This window comes from Ovis aries, chromosome 4, assembly GCF_016772045.2.
Source record: "Ovis aries strain OAR_USU_Benz2616 breed Rambouillet chromosome 4, ARS-UI_Ramb_v3.0, whole genome shotgun sequence".
NCBI classification, from domain to species: Eukaryota; Metazoa; Chordata; class Mammalia; order Artiodactyla; family Bovidae; genus Ovis; species Ovis aries.
The window spans coordinates 6884220-6900658 of record NC_056057.1 but is presented as its reverse complement, the minus strand read 5'-3'; the positions used below and the strand labels follow the sequence as shown (position 1 = coordinate 6900658).

The 16439-nt window shown below is 39.4% G+C and overlaps 1 long non-coding RNA gene across 1 annotated transcript in view; it reads right to left on the bottom strand.

Moving 5' to 3' along the window:
• Positions 1-7387, bottom strand: part of LOC121819370 (uncharacterized) — a 32552-nt gene extending 25165 nt beyond the window's left edge. Inside the window, exon 1 of the long non-coding RNA XR_006059573.1 lies at positions 7305-7387. This is a non-coding gene — a long non-coding RNA (uncharacterized LOC121819370). The remainder of the gene's footprint in view (positions 1-7304) is intronic.
• Positions 7388-16439: the final 9052 nt, after the last annotated feature.

Below are 16439 nucleotides of genomic sequence, written 5' to 3'. Positions count from 1 at the left end.
CAAAAAGTCAGCATTATGCAATCAATGGAAATGGGGTTGTCAGGTTTAGCAAACAAAAATGCAGGATTCTCAGCTAAATTTGACTTTCTGATAAACAATATACAATATTTTTGATACAGTATATCTCATAAGGTATTTTACATGTTTGTCTGGCAATTCCAAGAGGAAAGAATCCAGGAATAAGAAGCCTGACTCTTTAGCTCAGACTCTAGCTCTGGCTCTGAGGAGGATCTGGCTCTCAGTTTTATGGGTTAAATAAGAGGGCTTTCTGCTGACTCTTCCAATATTCTACATAGAGGCTTCCAAGGTGAGGAAAAGTTCCTCATTAACTTCACTTCCCAGGGAGATGTGATTGATTCAAATAATATTTTTTCCAATGTGACACCTGAGGATCCTGAAAACTCATAGATGTTGCATATAGACGTTGAGGTTTTTGTATTTGTTTCATTGATTTTCAGTTAATTTTCATTCATCAAATAATTTTTAAAATCAGATGAGTAGGTTCCACTTCACTTAGTATTTAGAAGGATGTAAAAAAAATCAGACCTATTATATCAATCAAAAATCATAAGAAAGTGTTTTAATGAATCATTGAGGTGCTGTGAATGCAAAGAAATCTAAAAGGACAAGACTACAGATTGTCCTAGAGATCAAGGGCTAAGGCATCGTTTCACAGGAGGAGAAAAGAAGAGGAGAGAAAGAGGAAAGAAAATTGGTTTTCTGATCTTGACCAATTTTTTTAAAAAACTTAATCAAAAACAGTAACCCAGAGATATAGAAAGCTCTGAAATCTTTAAATAGAAGTATAAATGAAATGACACCTAGGAACAACAGAGTTAAATTACTTAAAAGCACATATAGAAAAACTTTAAAGAAGCCAAGGAAAAAGTCATATTAGATACAGGTAAACAATGTTTGAAAAATAATAGACTTTGCATTCAAAACAATGGAAGATCAAAAATACTGAAACAACATCTTTGAAATTTCCAGGGAAAATAAAAATCTATCAGTTTAACATTTAATATCCAGTGATAAAAATTTTCTAAAATAAAGATGAAATGTTCAGATAAATGAAAGCTGAGGGATTTTTATTGCCAGCAGATAAGACAAGCTAAAGGAAGTTTTTCAAGTTAGAAAGAAACTAAAAAAGGATACCAGATGGAAAATTCTATGTTTAGAAGAAAGGAGGAGCACTAGAAAGAATGAGAATGTGAGCAAATAGAAATATTGTTTTATTTCTTTCCTCATTAAAGAAGTTTGTGACTGTTCAAAGCAATATAATATATATATATATATATATATATATATATATATATGTCTGTGTACACACACACACACACACACACACACACACACACACACACACACACAAGGAAAGTTATGACCAACCTAGATAGCATATTCAAAAGCAGAGACATTACTTTGCCAACAAAGGTCCATCTAGTCAAGGCTATGGTTTTTCCAGTGGTCATGTACAGATGTGAGAGTTGGACTGTGAAGAAAGCTGAGTGCTGAAGAATTGATGCTTTTGAACTGTGGTGTCGGAGAAGACTCTTGAGAGTCCCTTGGACTGCAAGGAGATCTAACCAGTCCATCCTAAAGGAGATCAGTCCTGGGTGTTCATTGGAAGGACTGATGCTGAAGCTGAAACTCCAATACTTTGGCCACATCATGCGAAGAGTTGACTCATTTGAAAAGACCCTAATGCTGGTAGGGATTGGGGGCAGGAGGAGAAGGGGAAGACAGAGGATGAGATGGCTGGATGGCATCATCGACTCAATGGATATGGGTTTGGGTGAACTCCAGGAGTTGGTGATGGACAGGGAGGCCTGGCGTGCTGCGATTCATGGGGTCGCAAAGAGTCGGACACAACTGAGCGACTGAACTGAACTGAACATATTTTACATACATTAATTAATTATATTTGGGTTTATATCATATGGAGAAGCAAAATGTCTAACAACGGTAGCATGAAAAATAGGACAGGGTGCGAATAGAATTCAATTTAGTTCAGTCGTTCAGTTGTGAACCCATGAATCACAGCATGCCAGGCCTCCCTGTCCATCACCAACTCAAATATAATTATATTGTTGTAAATTCTTACCTTACACATAGAGTACTCCAGTATTAATCAAGCTGGAATTTTAAGTTAAGGATAGTCACTGTAATCCCTATAGCAACCATGACAAAAGTAATACAAAAACACGTACCTAATAGTCAATAAAAGGGACACAATGAAATGACGTAAAATACCTAATGAACCCACAAGAAAACAACAAAGAGGGAAGAAAGGAGCAATGAAAATAAAGGACACGCAGATAGCAAACATAAAGCTGATCACGTGAATAATTGCAATAAACTTAAGGGAAAGGCTATCCACTTCAGTATTCTGGCCTAGAGAATTCCATGGACTGTGTAGTCCACGGGGTTGCAAAGAGTCGGACATGACTGAGTGACTTTCACTTTCTTTAAATAAAAGGCAGAATTTTTCATTTAAAAAGCCATAAAGAAGGGACACAATTGTTTATGCCTCAGAATGGCAAGGTTGGTCTGGCCCATCTTTATGCTGGTCCCAAGAGATGAATGTTAAATAGTAAAGTATATAGAAAGATTGCAAAAACAGACGTAGATACACCATACAAATGGTTGCTGTTGTTCAGTAGTTCAGTCGTGTCTGACTCTTTGCAGCCCCATGGACTGCAGCACACCAGTCTTCCTGTCCTTCAGTATCTCCCACAGTTTGATCAAACTCACATCCATTGAGTCAGTGATGGCATTTAATCATCTCATCCTCTGTCCACCCATTCTCCTCCTGCCTTCAATCTTTCCCAGCATCAGGGGGTTTTTTTCCAATGAGTCAGTTCTTTCCATGAGGCCAAAGTATGGGAGCTTCAGCTTCAACATCAGTCCTTCCAAAGTATATTCAGGGTTGATTTGCTTTAGGATTGACTGATTGATCTCCTTGCTGTCCAAAGAACTCTCAAGTATCTTCTTCAGCGCCGCAGTTTAAAAGTATCAGTTCTTCAGCACTCAGCCTTCTTTATGGTCCAGCTCTCACATTCTACATGACTCCTGGAAAAACCATAGCTTTGACTATACAGACCTTTGTCAGCAAAGTGTTGTCTCTGTCATAGCTTTTCTACCAAGGAGCAAGCATCTTTTATTTTCAGGACTGCATTCACCATCTGCAGTGATATTGGAGCCCAAAAAATAAAGTCTGTCACTGTTTCCATTCTTGCCCCATCTATTTGCCATGAAGTGATGGGATCAGATGCCATGATGTTAGTTTTCTGAATGTTGAGTTTACAGCCAGCTTTTTCACTCTCCCCTTTCACTTTCATCATGAGGCTCTTCAGTTCCTCTTCACTTTCTGCCAAAAGGGTGGTATCATGTGCATATCTGAGGCTGTTGATATTTCTCCCAGCAATCTTGATTTTAGCTTCTGTTTCACCCAGCTCTGCATTTCACATGATGTATGTATTCTGCATATAAGTTAAATAGGCAGGGTAACAATACATAGCCTTGACCTACTCCTTTCCCAGTTTTGAATCAGTCCATTTTTCCATGTCCGGGTCTAACTGTTGCTTCTTGACCTGCATACAGATTTCTCAGGAGGACAGTAAGGTGATCTTGTATTTCCATCTCTTTAAGAATTTTCCACAGTGTGTTGTGATCCACACAGCCAAAGGCTTTAGCATAGTCACTGAAGAAGAAGCAGATGTTCCTCTGGAATCCCTTGCTATTTCCATGAACCAAAGGATGTTGGCAATTTGATCTCTGGTTTCTTTGCCTTTCCTACATTGAGATTGTACATCTGGAAGTTCTCAGTTCATGCACTGCTGAAGTCTAGCTTGAAGGATTTTGAGCATTACCTTGCTAAAAAGTGAAATGAGCACAATTGTATGAGAGTTTGAACATTCTTTGGCATTGCCATTCTTTGAAATTGGGATGAAAACTGACCTTTTCCAATCCTGCGGCCATTGCTGAGTTTTCCAAATTTGCTGGCATATTGAGTGCAGCACTTTTACAACATCGTCTATTAAGATTTGAAATAGCTCAGGTGGAATTCGATCACCTCCACTAGCTTTGTTCATAGTGATGCTTCCTAAGGCCCACTTGACATCACATTTCTGGATGTCTGACTCTAGGTGAGTGACCACAGCACTGTGGTTATATAGTTCATTGAGACCTTTTCTGTACAGTCCTTCTGTGTATTTTGCCACCTCTTATTAATATCTTCTTCTTCTGTTAGGTCCATACTGTTTCTGTCCTCTATTGTTCTTATCTCTACATGAAATGTTTCCATGGTATCTCTACTTTTCTTGAAGAGATCTCTAGTTTTTCCCATTCTACTCTTTTCCCCTATTTCTTTGCATTGTTCAGTTAAGAAGGGTTTCTTGTCTCTCTTCGCTATTCTTTGGAACTCTGCATTCACATGGGTGTATCTTTCCTTTTCTCCTTTTCCTTTCACTTCTCCTCTTTTCTCAGCTCTTTATAAGGCCTGCACAGATGACCATTCTCCCTTGTTGCATTCCCCCCCGCCCCAGGGGATGGTTTTGATCACCACCTTCTGGACAGTGTAACAGAACTCCATCCATAGTTCTTCAGGCACTCTGTCAGATCTAATCCCTTGAATTTATTTGTCACTTCCACTGTATAATCATAAGGGACTGAACTAAGGTCATACCTGAATGGCCTAGTGGTTCTCCCTACTTTCTTCAATTTAAGTCTGAATTTTGCAATAAGGAGTACATGATTTGAGCTACAGTCAGCTCCAGGTCTTGTTTTTGCTGACTGTATAGAGCTTCTCCATCTTCGGCTGCAAAGAATATAACCAATCTGATTTCAGTACTGACAATCTGGTGATGTCCATGTCCATCTGGTGTTTGCTATGACCAGTGTGTTCTCTTAGCAAAACTCTATTAGCCTTTGCCCTGCTTCATTTTGTACTTCAAGGCCAAACTTGCCTGTTACTCCAGGTATCTCTTGACTTTCTACTTTTGCATTTCAGTCCCCTATGATGAAAAGGACACTTTTTTTGGTGTTAGTTCTAGACTATCTTTTTGGTCTTCACAGAACCGTTCAACTTCAGCTTCTTCAGCATTAATGGTTGTGTCATAGATTTGGAGTACTGTAATATTGAATGATTTGCCTTGGAAATGAACCAAGATCATTCTGTAGTTTTTGAGACTGCACCCAAGAACTGCATTTCAGACTCTTTTGTTGACTATGAGGTCTATTCCATTTCTTCTTGCCCACAGTGGTAGATATAATGTTCATCTGAATTAAGGTCACACATTTCAGTCCATCTTAGTTCACTGATTCCTAAAATGTTGACATTTACTCTTGCCATCCCCCTAGTTTGACCACTTCCCATTTCCCTTGATTCATGGACCTAACATTCTAAATTCCTATGTGTTATTCTTCATAGCATCAGACTTTACATTCACCACTAGACACAACCACAGCTGGGCCTCATGTCCTCTCCATTCCTTATGGAGCCATTTCTCGACTCTTCTCCAGTAGCATATTGTACATCTACTAACCAGTGGAGTTCATCTTTCAGTGTCCTACCTTTTTGCCTTTTCATACTGTTCATGGGGTTCTCAAGGCAAGAATGCTGAAGTTTGCCATTCCCTTCTCCAGAGGTCCATGTTTTGTCAGAATGCTCTACAATGGCCCATCTATCTTGGGTGGCCCTACATGGCATGGCTCATAGTTTCATTGAATTAGGCAAGGTTGTGGTCCATGTGATCAGTTTGGTTAGTTTTCTGTGATTGTGGTTTTCATTCTGTCTGCCCTCTGATGGATGAGGATAAGCAGCTTGTGCAAGCTTCCTAATGGGAGGGACTGGTTGGGGGTGGGGGTCTGAAATTCAGTCTTGCTAACTCTCAGTAAATGATAGGCAATAAAAACAAAAAAGGCACTAAGAATATAGAGATATGAATAATATTATCAACCAACTTGACATAACTGACATTTGTAAAACACTACGCCTACTAACTTCAGAATACATAGTGTTTTCTAGAGCTGCTGCTGCTAAGTCGCTTCAGTCGTGTCCGATTCTGTGCGACCCCATAGACAGCAGTCCACCAGGCTTCCCCATCCCTGGGATTCTCCAGGTGAGAACACTGGAGTGGGTTGCCATTTCCTTCTCCAATGCATGAAAGTGAAAAGTGAAAGTGCAGTGAAAAGACTGCAGCCTACTAGGCTCCTCCATCCATGGGATTTTCCAGGCAAGAGTACTGGAGTGGGGTGCCATTGCCTTGTCCGGTTTTCTAGAGCTCTAAGACTATTGATCAAGGCAGATAACATACTGGGCCATGAAACAAGTCTCAGTACATTTCACAATACTTAAGTCCTAAGTATTAGGTTCTCTGACATTCAAATTGAATTAAAATTCAAGGCCATTAATAATAATTACTAGGTCATTGTAATAACAATTACTAGGTCAATGACAATTACATTGTCATTACTGACAATTCAAGGTCAGTAATAACAATTAGAAACTTTCAAAATATTTGGTGTATTGTGGAAGATTTCAAATAAGAACTAGATCAAAGAAAAAATCTCCAGAAAAATTTTAAAATATTTTGAACTTAACAGTAAGAAGTTAACATATCAACATATATAAGATATAGATATAGTGTTCTTCAGAGTAAAATTAGTAGCTTTAAATGGTTATATTTTACTAGAAGAATATAAAATTAATTACCTAAGCTTCTAATATTCAAACACTAGAGAAAAGAGCAGAACACAACATAGCCAGTGAAACAGAAGATAAACTATAGAACACATCAACAGATCCCAACATTGTTTTTTGAAAAGATGAAAATTTCAAGGAAACAGAACGAAAACACAAGCTAGAAGAATGAAATTGGAGAGACAACTAAGATTGAATGGCTTCAACATTAACAGGATGACAGAGGCATAGTATGAATAACATTCTGCCAAAATTTGACAACTTAGATAAAATTACCAAATGTCTTGAAAATATCTTACCGAAGAGGCACAAACTAGAAACATTAGCTGTGATATATTTATTTTGCAAGTAGAATTTATCACTGAAGTTCTACTCACAGTGTTGGTTTGCAACCTCAGGACCTTCCCAGGTGAGATCTGAACGTGGTCTTCACACTCAGAGGGCAGGGAGAAAACAAAGAAAGAGGCAGACTCTCCAGATGGGAAAGTAGCAGGCTCAGTAAGCAGGGGACTTACATATGAGGCTTCTCATGGGCACCTCAAGATGAGTAGCTCTCAGCACCTGCCCCCCAGAATCTTGAAAGTTTACAGAGAGGACATACCTGGATTCAGTCACATGTATCATCCGAGTGGTCTCAACAATACTCTACTATCTCAAGGCTGTGTCCTCCAGCAGCTTCTACCCTGGGGAAGACAAGCAGATCACACCTTCTAAGAACAGGAGGAAGGGTGGAGTTGAGGAACCACCAGTTACCCTGGTCCAGCAGTCATGTCCTCTCGATGACTTCCTCCAACAATATGGAACCCTCAAGCATGGATGGCTTTACTGGTGAGTTCTATTAAACATTAAATGAAGAAACTGTATGAATCTTAAATGCTTTCAGAAAAGCAAGATTGAGAAAATGCTTCCCAATTTCTTCTGTGAGGCCAGCATTACATAAGAGCAAAACCTGATAGAGATCTTAGAAGAAACAATGTAAATCAATATTTCCCTTGAAAATGTACATAAAAGTCCTCATTAAACATTATAAAATTGAAATGAGCATCCTAACCTTGTTGGGTTTATCCCAGAAATGTAATATTTGTCCAACATTCAAAAATCAAGCAATGTAATTCTCACATTAGGTGAAAATCATATACGAAGGTTAACAGACACATAAATTAGATAAACAAAATTCAACACTTGTTCATCATAAAAACAACCAGCAAAGGAAAAAATAGAAATTTCTTCAATCTAATAAAGATGAAACATAAATAAAACCTAAACATTATATTCAATCATGTAATTTTAATGCTTTCCATGTAGAATTGGAGACAAGGCTCTGAATATCTTTCCCACATGTTGTTGGAGGTCCCTAAAGAAACATTAAAAAATAAAACATAGTAACTAAAAATAATTAAAACTGTCTTTTGTTGAATCCCATATAATTTTTGCTTAGAAAATTCTTTTTTTTTTGGGGGGGGAGGGGTTTATTTATTTATTTATTTATTTATTTTTAATTTTAAAATCTTTAATTCTTACATGCATTCCCAAACATGAACCCCCCTCCCACCTTCCTCCCCATAACATCTCTCTGGGTCATCCCCATGCACCAGCCCCAAGCATGCTGTATCCTGTGTCAGACATAGACTGGCGATTCAATTCTTACATGATAGTATACATGTTAGAATGCCATTCTCCCAAATCATCCCACCCTCTCCCTCTCCCTCTGAGTCCAAAAGTCCGTTATACACATCTGTGTCTTTTTTCCTGTCTTGCATACAGGGTCGTCATTGCCATCTTTCTAAATTCCATATATATGTGTTAGTATACTGTATTGGTGTTTTTCTTTCTGGCTTACTTCACTCTGTATAATCAGCTCCAGTTTCATCCATCTCATCAGAACTGATTCAAATGAATTCTTTTTAACGGCTGAGTAATACTCCATTGAGTATATGTACCACAGCTTTCTTATCCATTCATCTGCTGATGGACATCTAGGCTGTTTCCATGTCCTGGCTATTATAAACAGTGCTGCGATGAACATTGGGGTACATGTGTCTCTTTCAATTCTGGTTTCCTTGGTGTGTATGCCCAGCAGTGGGATTGCTGGGTCATAAGGTAGTTCTATTTGCAATTTCTTAAGGAATCTCCACACTGTTCTCCATAGTGGCTGTACTAGTTTGCATTCCCACCAATAGTGTAGGAGGGTTCCCTTTTCTCCACACCCTCTCCAGCATTTATTGCTTGCAGATTTTTGGATCGCAGCCATTCTGACTGGTGTGAAGTGGTACCTCATTGTGGTTTTGATTTGCATTTCTCTAATAATGAGTGATCTTTGACAAAGGAGGCAAGAATATACAGTGGAGTACAGACAATCTCTTTAACAAGTGGTGCTGGGAAAACTGGTCAACCACTTGTAAAAGAATGAAACTAGATCACTTTCTAACACCGCACACAAAAATAAACTCAAAATGGATTAAAGATCTCAACATAAGGCCAGAAACTATAAAATTCCTAGAGGAGAACATAGGCAAAACACTCTCAGACATAAATCACAGCAGGATCCTCTATGATCCACCTCCCAGAATTCTGGAAATAAAAGCAAAAATAAACAAATGGGATCTAATTAAAATTAAAAGCTTCTGCACAACAAAGGAAAATATAAGCAAGGTGAAAAGACAGCCTTCTGAATGGGAGAAAATAATAGCAAATGAAGCAACTGACAAACAACTCATCTCAAAAATATACAAGCAACTTATGCAGCTCAATTCCAGAAAAATAAACGACCCAATCAAAAAATGGGCCAAAGAACTAAATAGACATTTCTCCATAGAAAATTCTTAAGAAAATAAAAATAATATTAGAATAATTATTAGAATTAATAATTCTAATATGACAACCCGGTCATAAGATATAAGGTCAATATACAAAAACCAACTACATTACTATATATACTAGCAATAAACAACTGGAAAATAAAATTTTAAAGTATCATTTCTGATAGCATCTAAAAACAGAAAATATTTTTATAATAAATTTAAGAAAGTATGTGCAGTATTTTTACATTAAAATTCAATGGAGAAAATAGAGCTAAACATTTAGAAATACACTATGTTCATGGATTAGGCAACTCAATGTTACTAAGATGTCAGTTTTTCTCAAATGCATCTATAGTCTCAACACCACTCCAGCAAGCATTTCTATAGAAACTGACACATTGATTCAATTACTCACATGAAAATTCAAAAGACTTATTAAAGCTAAGAAAAATTTTTAAAGGTTGGAAAGACATTAATTGATTTCAAGTCTTCCTAAGAAGTTATCATGAGAAATGCTGGGCTGGAAGAAGCACAAGCTGGAATCAAGATTGCTGGGAGAAATATCAATAACCTCAGATATGCAGATGACACCACCCTTATGGCAGAAAGTGAAGAAGAACTAAAGAGCCTCATGATGAAAATGAAAGAGGAGAGTGAAAAAGTTGGCTTAAAACTCAACATTCAGAAAACGAAGATCATGGCATCTGGTCCCATTACTTCATGGCAAATAAATGGGGAAACAGTGGCAACAGCGGCTGACTTTATTTTGGGGGGCTCCAAAATCACTGCAGATGGTGACTGCAGCCATGAAATTAAAAGACACTTACTCCTTGGAAGGAAAGTTATGACCAACCTAGATAGGATATTCAAAAGCAGAGACATTACTTTGCCAACAAAGGTCCATCTAGTCAAGGCTATGGTTTTTCTAGTAGTCAGGTATGGATGTGAGAGTTGGACTGTGAAGAAAGCTGAGAGGCGAAGAATTGATGCTTTTGAACTGTGGTGTTGGAGAAGACTCTTGAGAGTCCCTTGGACTGTAAGGAGATTCAACCAGTCAATCCTAAAGGAGATCAGTCCTGGGTGTTCATTGGAAGGACTGACAGTGAAGCTGAAACTCCAATACTTTGGCCACCTGATGCAAAGAGCTGACTCATTTGAAAAGACCCTGATGCTGGGAAAGATTGAAGGCAGGAGGAGAAGGGGATGACAGAGGATGAGGTGGTTGGATGACATCACCGATTCAATGGACGTGAGCTTGGGTGAACTCCGGGTGTTTGTTATGGACAGGGAGGCCTGGCATGCTGCTGTTCATGGGGTCACAAAGAGTCGGACATGACTGAGTGACTGAACTGAATTGAGTGAAGTTATTTAAATAGGACACAATAGGTGTTGCCATAAGGATGTTTGTATTAATAATGCAACAAACTGCTGCTGCTGCTGTTAAGTTGCTTCAGTCGTGTCCAATTCTGTGCGACCCCAGAGATGGCAGCCTACCAGGCTCCTCTGTCCCTGGGATTCTCCAAGCAAAAACACTGGAGTGGGTTGCCATTTCCTCCTCCAATGCATGAGAAGTTCAAAAAATACAGTGGTTGATAGAATTTTGACAATTCTATCAATAATTCTGAAAGAAAACTTGTCTTAACAACGGTGCTGGAAAAAAAATAGATATCTGTGTGAAAAGTAAATCAATAAACCTTGACCTCAACCTTGGATAAACCACAAAATGATATTGACCTGAACATAAGAACTAAAACTGTAAAGCATCTGGGAGAAAATATGGAAGAAACTATTCTCAATCACAGAGTAGACAAAGGTGTCTTACAAAGCACATACCCAAAAAAAAGAGCACTAATGAATAAATTTGATAAGCCAGAATTCATAAAAATTTACTGTTCTTCAAGAGACTTTGGTTCAAAAAAATGAGCGTATGAACTTTTAAAAGTTTATCTTCATGTCATTGTTAAAAACTGTTGAAAATGCAAGCTTTAAAAAAAATGTTAAACAATGAAAATGGGAGAAAGCATTCACAATACTTTTATGAAGGGAATTGTATCCAAAATATATAAACTCCAGAAATTCAATGAGATAGATAACCAATTTTGAAAGGGCAATTTCAAGCAGTTCTCAAAACGTAAGATATACCAAAAACCAAGAAAGCACATGAAAAGAATCCAGCTTAGTTAAGTTAATAGTAACAGCTAACATTGCAAAAGCAAATGAAAACCACACTGATTCACCACCACTAGAGTGGCTAAAGCTTTAAAAATGGATCACATCAATGTTGACGAGGATATGGGACAGTAAGTACACTCTTACTGCTGGTAGAAATGTACAATATTTACAATCATTTGTGAAAGCACTTTGGTAATTTCTTATAAAGCTATGCACACACTTATAGACACAGCAATACTACGGGGGAAAAAATGGAAACATGTATCCACAAAAAGACTTGTATAAAAATGTTCATGTCAGCTTTTATTCTAAAAGCCAGCCAACATGCTAAACGTCCATTAGCAAGCAAGCACGAAAACAAGCTACTGCAGAGCCCTACAAAGGAACATTACTCAGCAATGAGAATGAACGTCCTCCTGGCCCCCATAATGCATACAGGAATCGCAGGCATGTCAGAGTTACTGGAAGAAGCCCAGCATGGAAGGTTCTGTAGGGCTGCACGAGTCCAGGCAAAGGAAGTCTTGAAGCAGCAGAATGAAAGAAGTTTTCTGGGAGGGAAGTGGGGGGCGGTGCTGGCAGCCAGATAGGGATTGACTCCAGGCTTTAATAAGGCCCTGTGTGAGGTGTGATCATGTATCTCTTGAGTGGCGTCTGGCGACACAAGCATGATCAAAATGCACCACAATATACATATGATCCGTGAAAATTATTGTTTATAGATTGCTCCTCAGAAACGCTGGGGATCTAGACCCCCAGAGGATCCCCTCAGGGAAGATGGTGACATTTTTCACTTCCCACAGCTCTGTTACGATCGTCAGTATGCTGACACCACACTTGGTACAGTTTTAATGCTCACAGACCCAATAAGAAAGAGCAAGGGAAGAACTTACTGACAAAACAGAAACAGACTCACGGACATGGAAAACAACTTCTGGTTACCAAAGGGGAAGCACGAGGAAAGATAAATTAGTGAGATGGGGAGGGGGGATATATTAGAACTTTGGGATTAACAAATACACGTTACTATATTTACATAAGAGATAAACAGCAAGGACCTACTGTATGCCAGGGAACTATACTCAATGTCTTGTAACAACCTATAATGGAAAAGCAACTGAAATATAAAACTGAATAATTTTACTATACCTGAGGCTAACACAACATTGTAAATCACTATATTTTAATTTTTAAAAGTGGCTATTAAAAGAAAAGAATAGTAGTGAGCCTTCACAAATGAATGTTGTAGCTGTGATAGGTAGAGGCCAGTGACTTTACAGGAAGCCGTGCTCACTGAAGTAATGTGAATACAGAAAAATGCTGGAGGACCCACACCCTGCCAGGCATGAGCCTTCTCACCATGCTGGGCTCAGAGCCCGCATAAATGACGACACGGCCCCCAGCCCTGCCCACAGATCTTTAGGAGGGGCCCTCCCCGGTCTCCCCAGATGAATGTGGTTCGCTTCAGTTCCATTGGTTTTGTAGTTTATTTTACATCCTATCAGTAAATTTATAGGTGCTTTTTAAATAGGTACTTACAAGCTAAAGGCCTAAGAGTTTGTAGTGTTTTCTATTTGCATACATTTTTTACAATGAAAAGAACTGAAGCAAACATTGGAGGTCTGTGAGTATTTCTTCTTTTAAAGGGATCAATACATTATTCAAGGCTGGGAGATGCTCAGTATTTCTAAACGGTGTTATAATTGGAAGAGACCCAGAAATCTTGATTGGATGCTGGGGCTGCCAGAAAAAAATGTAGCAGCGCTGGCTATGGAGAGTCTTTGTGCGATTCAGACACAGCTCTGCCTCAGCACACAGAGAAGGGTTTGCTGGGATGGCATGAAAGGAATTCTTGTGTAGAAAAAGCAGTGGCTTCATTTCTAAGTGAGAGGGCACTTTTTCGAATGCTGCGGAAAGGACTAAACTGTTGACAGTCTAACCATTATGGTGGGATTTTGGTGTCTGCAGATATATGGAGACTGCTATTAGAACTATGACATTGCTGAATTCCATCAATGAGCCATTATATTTGCCAAGTCTTTCTTATTTGCAAGGGATGGAAAACTCGAATTCAAATAGACTTGGGCAAAAAAAAAAAAAAAAAATGCTCATTGGCTTTTGACCATGGAAGATACCAGCCTCCTTTAAGGCTGAGAGGATCTCACGTATTATTTTCAAGACTGAATCTGTCTTCTCTTCTTGCTTCAGTTTTCCTCCGTATTGTCTCCATTTCAGGTAAAAACCCGGGCAGGTCCAGGCTGGATTTTCACAAGACTCAAGTCAATGAGAAAGAGAAAAAAACTTTAATTCTCAGATGATTCAAGCAGAAGAGGTAGGTGTGACTCTCATAAGCTTTGGAAGGACCGCATGAACATCCCTGAAGCATCCTCTGTGGTTGGAGGACCACGATGCGGGCCAGACCAGGTCCCTTGCCCCGTCTGACAGTTCTGCCTGAGAAGCAGGTGGTTGAGGATGGAGTAGGGCTTGGTTCTTCTCTAGAGGAAAATAGGTTAATATTTGTTATTAGAAGAATGGGAATGGATATTGGGTGGCAAACTTTGATATATCCAAGGCTATATCTCTTTGACTGCATGCAATCTCTAGTAAAATCAGTATGAGCATAAACTAGTAAACAAGCCTCTAATGAATGAAGGGAGAAGGGAGAAAGATGATTTGAATGTAAGTATAGGTGGTGGCCTTTTCATACTGTTCATACTGTTCATGGGGTTCTCAAGGCTACTGAAGTGGTTTGCCAGTCATTCCCCAGTGGACATGTTTTTTCAGAGCTCTCCACTGTGACCCATCCATCTTGGGTGGCCCCACATGGCACGGCTCATAGTTTCATCGAGTCAGACAGGCTGTGTTCCATGTGATCAGATTGGTTAGTTTCCTGTGATTGTGGTTTTCATTCTGCCTGCCCTCTGATGGAGAAGGATAAGAGGCTTATGGAAGCTTCCTGATGGGAGAGACTGACTGAGGGGGAAACTAGGTCTTGTTCAGATGGACAGGGCCATGCTCAGTAAAACTTTAATCCAATTTTCTGTTGATGGGTGGGGCTATGTTCCCTCCCTGTTATTTGACCTGAGGCCAAACTATGGTAGAGGTAATGATGATGATGACCTCCTTCAAAATGACCCAGATAATCACAATGGTGTGATCAAAAACCTAGAGCCAGACATCCTGGAATGGGAAGTCAAGTGGGATGCTTAGGAAGCATCACTATGAACAAAGCTAATGGAGGTGATGGAATTCCAGTTGGGTTATTTCAAATCCTAAAAATGATGCTGTGAAAGTGCTACACTCAATATGCCAGCAAATTTGGAAAACTCAGCAGTGGTCACAGGACTGGAAAAGGTCAGTTTTGCTTCCAACCCCAAAGAAAGGCAACGCCAAAGAATGCTCAAGTTCAGTTCAGTTCAGTTCAGTCACTCAGTCGTGTCTGACTCTTTGCAACCTCATGAATCGCAGCATGCCAGGCCTCCCTGTCCATCACCAACTTCCGCAGTTCACTCAGACTCACGTCCATCGAGTCAGTGATACCATCCAGCCATCTCATCCTCTGTCATCCCCTTCTCCGCCTGCCCCCAATCCCTCCCAGCATCAGAGTCTTTTCCAATGAGTCAACTCTTTGCATGAGGTGGCCAAAGTACTGGAGTTTCAGCTTTAGCATCATTCCTTCCGAAGAAATCCCAGGGTTGATCTCCTTCAGAATGGACTGGTTGGATCTCCTTGCAGTCCAAGGGACTCTCAAGAGTCTTCTCCAACACCACAGTTCAAAAGCATCAATTCTTAGGCGCTCAGCCTTCTTCACAGTCCAACTCTCACATCCATACATGACTACTGGAAAAACCTTAGCCTTGACTAGACGGACTACCACACAATTGCATTCATCTTGCACGCTAGCAAAGTAATGCTCAAAATCCTCCAAGCCAGGCCTCAACAGTACATGAACTGTGAACTTCCAGATGTTCAAGCTGAATTTTGAAAAGGCAGAGGAACCAGAGATCAAATTGCCAACATCTGTTGGATCATCAAAAAAGCAAGAGAGTTCCAGAAAAAAAAAAAAATTACTTCTGCTTTATTGGCTATGCCAAAGCCTTTGACAGTGTGGACCACCAGAAACCATGGAAAATTCTGAAAGAGATGGGAATACCAGACCACCTGCCCTGTCTCCTGAGAAATCTGTATGCTGATCAAGAAGAAACAGTTAGAACTGGACATGGAACAACAGACTGGTTCAAAATAGGGAAAGGAATACATCAAGGCTGTATGTTGTCACCCTGTTTATTTAACTTATATGCAGAGCACATCATGAGAAATGCTGGGCTGGAAGAAGCACAAGCTGGAATCAAGATTGCTGGGAGAAATGTCAATAACCTCAGAGATGCAGATGACACCACTCTTATAGCAGAAAGCAAAGAGGAACTAAAGAACCTCTTGATGAAAGTGAAAGAAGATAGTGGAAAAGTTGGCTTAAAACTCAACCTTCAGAAAACTAAGATCATGGCATCTGGTCACATCAGTTTATAGAAAATAGTTGGGGAAACAGTGGAAACAGTGACTATTTTGGTGGAGGGATCCAAAATCACTGACTTCAGCCATGAAATTAAAAGACACTTGCTCCTTGGAAGAAAAGTTATGACCAACCCAGACAGCATATTAAAAAGCAGAGACATTACTTTGCCTCAAAGGTTTGTCTAGTCAAAGCTATGGTTTTTTCATTAGTCATGTATGGATGTTAGAGTTGGACTATATAGAGTGCTGAG